The following is a 4238-nucleotide window of genomic DNA, read 5'->3' on the forward strand; positions in this document are numbered from 1 at the left end:
CCTGGTTTTAAAATGAATCTAGTTTGACACGACACGGCGTCAGCACTGAAGTGGGCCGTTAGGGTTGCCGGTAAACAAGGACATGGCATGACTACCTGTTAGCATAGCTAAGCATGACAAACGAGTTAATCAGCAGCCATTGTTTTTTACTTTTAGGGCTTCTTTGATTCAAAGGAATTTTATAGGATTTCTAGAGGATTGAAATCCTTAGGATTTTTTTCTATGTTGGTCCTTTGATTCATAGGATTAGATTCCATAGGAATTTTTCCTATGGAATATTTTGTACTACATTTCATAGGAAACCTAACATCCACTCCAACCTCTTTTTACAATTCCTTTGTTTTTTCTGTGACATCAAACACTCATTGCTAATCCTATAGGATTCAAGTGGGCATGCCACTCCAACCCTATACTTTTCCTATTCCTACATTTTTAAAATCCTACGAATCAAAGAGGCCCTTAAACTCAGACGCGCCCCCACTCTGCCTGTGGGTACAAGATATGCTTTGCCGATGACATACAAATAATGTCAGGTTTCCAGTCTCCAAAACTGTCTAGTTTGGTTTCAACAATACACATCAGGAACTAGCACAAAGATCTGCGTTTAAAAGTAAAGACCACACAAGCACACACAGTCTCTTGCATGCATCTCTACTGCTGAACATTCAATCTACTTTTTGCTAGAAACCACATTCCCATGAGTCAAGGTTGTAGAATTCATAACCCTCATCTAACAAGTCAAAACTTGTGCCAATTGTAGGATTGACAACATGGCCATTCTGTTTCTCTACATAAGCGCGTACAGACAATCCAAGTGATGTCTTCGTATCCGGGTGTATTTCCCTCTCATCCGGTGCTTTCCCAATCCAAACCCTGAAACGGTGTCTAACAAGAACACAAAAAGCAAAATAAGTTAGCCCGGTTTGTGTAGTGAACAATCGGAATATGGACTACATTGCTGAACATTTTGTCCCAAGCAAACCATCAGCCAAAATTTAATACAAAAGCGTCACCCCCAAATAAATCCAGTGCCTTCTGGTACAATAGAAAATCAGTGCATCCACAAACATGGCAAACTACATTCAAATTTCCAGTGCACCCACATACTGAATCCAACATCCTGAACATTTTGTCCCAAGAAAACCACCAGCGAAAAATTACTAGAAAATGAGTCACCTAACAATCCAAAACCAATGCTATGCCTTACGCTGAATTTTCCTTAAGCACAAGACCGATACTCATTTGTACTCTCAAACGGCCAACCTACGAATCAAAAAGCACGCACGCGCCTTCCAGTGAATTGAAGCTCATCACAAACAAAAAACGATACTACTTATTCACACCTACTTAAAACTCATGCGAATCCCATTTAGTTAGGCGAATCCAATTTGGTCATGTACTGAAGAACACTTTGGCCATGTTCTAAGAATCCTAAATACTAAATCAGAGATCAAGCTCGCCCCCATTTGGTCATGTCCCACAACGTACATACACTGACAAATCCAATTTAGCACCGAAAACCTATAACCATGTGCCCGAAAAAGTATATGATCAGAGAACCCCATTAGCACTGAAACTAAAACCAATAAATATATGCTCTGACAATTCAGTTAGCACTGCCATCCCACCAAATTTGCACCCTAAATTCACTGAAAACTAAAATCATGTGTGGTGAAACATTCAGCTTCAGATTACCTTGTATGCTAACTAGCCAAAAGCGAACTATCACCCATAGCTAAGATGCAACAAGTGTAAAAACAATAGGAGATTTGATGTTCCCTCACTGTTTTCAGTGAATTTACCACTGGAGGTAACCCATATTTTTGCAACACACAAATCTGAAACGAGTAATCTGAACATGTTTTCCTTGTTTACCAGCACCCCTAAGGCCCCACTTCAGTGAACGAGAAGTTAGACAGAAAATCGGCAAGCCACTCCAATCATATGCACTTGTATCGTAATCCACCTAGCGTACAGAATGAAAGATTACCTAACATCAATCAAACTAATATTATGCTTAAGCTTCAGCACCTCCAAAAATACGTAGCCAGAGCAGCACACATCCTAACCTGAACTATCCCTATTGATCTTCACACACACCTATCAGTCTGATGTACACGCATCATGGGAGAAGCAGTTCTAAGCTTATCAGCTGTGAATCAAGCATGAGAGGAAACAGAAAATCTTACCTCCTTGTCCAGCCTCTAGTAGCTTCAGAGCACACCTCGTATCTCTGCCCATCTCCAGCTTCCTGAGCTTCGCCGGCCTTCTCCGTCTATAGAGCTGGCGCACTCATGGAATCCTGGGATTCCACTCGGAACACAGTACAATTCCATCCGGCGATGTGTGTTCCCCCCGTCCTACAATCAGATCTAGCAAGATCAGTAAAGGCATTCCCAAAACACAAAACGCCGTCGAATCAGATGGGGCAAAGATTGAGGTAGGAGACCATTGAAGCAGCATGAACATACCCGTCGAGCTCGAGGCCGTCGGTCGACATCTCGCTGGCGGGGAATCGCCGTCGTGGTGTGCCTGTCTGAAATAACAGAGCAGCCGCCGCGCCGAGCTTGTGTGGAAGAGAGGCGAATGCCGAGCCAACCTGGTCGCGTGGCTCTATCTGCTCCACGGAGGTCACCAGGCCCACTTTACATGTGCTGATTCGAAACATCAATCCTGTCCCAAACAGCTGGTACAGCAGAAGCAGTCATCCCGCGGGCCGGAGGAACATATGTGTTGGTGGGCCGAACACCAATACACCTATGCGCGCGTAGGTGTATCAAGGGCCGTATTTCACCCACTAGCCCCTGCCACGCTGCTGCAATGAAATGACAGATCAACAATCCCAAAGCCCATATTGACGGACCAGATTGCGGCCTGCCTGTAGCCCGTCCACCAAAAGCCCTCACTCTGTTTTTGAAGCTATACATGGCAAGAGCAAGGTCATAGGGTGCATGGATCACTAGCAAACAATCATGGAAACATTGAACTTAATGTTAACAGGCTGACAGCAACATTATGAAGCAACTTTGAAGCAAGATAACAACATGTTCCAGCAGGCTATAATTGCAACCAAGGGTATGAATAGATAGAGCAAGACATGTAGATCAAAACATGTTTATAGAACATCTCCAGATTATGTATAGAATGATTAGTAGCAACATGTTTATATAGCATCACGAAATAACAGATTCAGCCTAGCAAAACAGCAACAACAAGTACACTACTTAACAAGCTCGATTCACTCACCACAAGTCATTGCATGACAAGATAAGCATAGCATCATCAAGAAGACATGTTTGTGAAACAAACCAAGTCAAGAACAAGTCCATAGCATGCAAGGATCAACTATAGCAACCTTGGCTAAATTGAATAACAAGTAAACAATCTGTCAGGAAACATTTTGAAGCAAAAGTAGAGCACGAAAATGACATGCTAGACTACTCCATAATTGCAACCAAGGGCATGAATGGATAGACAACAACCATATGTTCAAAACACCCTTACTGAAGTATCTCAAAATATGCATGGATCTCTCTGTAGCATCAAGTTTACATGGCATCAAAATAACAGCAGAACAGGGACTAAAATCAGCAATATCACGAAGCCTAGTTTGCATGCTTGTGCTAGTCACCACATTGATCACAAAAATACATGGCATACACCCCTGGAAATATGGCATGGCATAGATCAAAACACATGAAGACATCAACCTCATAGGATGCACACATCAATCATGGCAAAAATGACAAATGAGCAAGTTATAACAGTTTCAGCAGATTAACATCAACATGCACTCTTCCAACAGCATTTCGGACATCAAGATGAGCTCAAAGGAAAATGATGCAATGGAATGAAATTAAGTACTCGTCGAGGCGAACAATTTGACATATTACACGCACGAAACAGAGCTACGGATGCAGAGATACAGCATGATGAACATGGCATGATTATGTCAGAAAACAGGGACTTGGGCGATTTTCGAGGTCAACCTTCGGGTTTGTGGCACGCGGATCGAGGTGGCCGGGATCCCGCCGGGGATGGCCGGAGAGAGGTCGGGGCGCCGGATCCGGGGACGGCGAGGTCCGGGGCGGCGCGGGTGGACGGTGGCGGGGCGGATCCGACCGGGGCGCGGTCGCCGGAGGAGCCGCGGGCGGGCGGCGCTCCGGTCCGGGAGGAGGCGGTGGCCGCGGCGGGCGCAGCCCGGCGGCGGCGGGGCCGGCTCGGGGCAGGCGATGCCC

At 44.8% G+C, this 4238-nt stretch overlaps 1 long non-coding RNA gene across 1 annotated transcript; it reads right to left on the bottom strand.

Moving 5' to 3' along the window:
• Window positions 1-658: 658 nt before the first annotated feature.
• On the bottom strand, window positions 659-2600 carry LOC119281084. The gene is made up of 3 exons (XR_005138259.1): window positions 2472-2600; window positions 2225-2360; window positions 659-885 (listed from the first exon to the last, which is right to left on the bottom strand). It is a non-coding gene; the product is annotated as an uncharacterized LOC119281084 (long non-coding RNA).
• Between the last annotated feature and the right edge of the window lie 1638 nt (window positions 2601-4238).

Source organism: Triticum dicoccoides, chromosome 3B (genome assembly GCF_002162155.2).
Source record: "Triticum dicoccoides isolate Atlit2015 ecotype Zavitan chromosome 3B, WEW_v2.0, whole genome shotgun sequence".
NCBI classification, from domain to species: Eukaryota; Viridiplantae; Streptophyta; class Magnoliopsida; order Poales; family Poaceae; genus Triticum; species Triticum dicoccoides.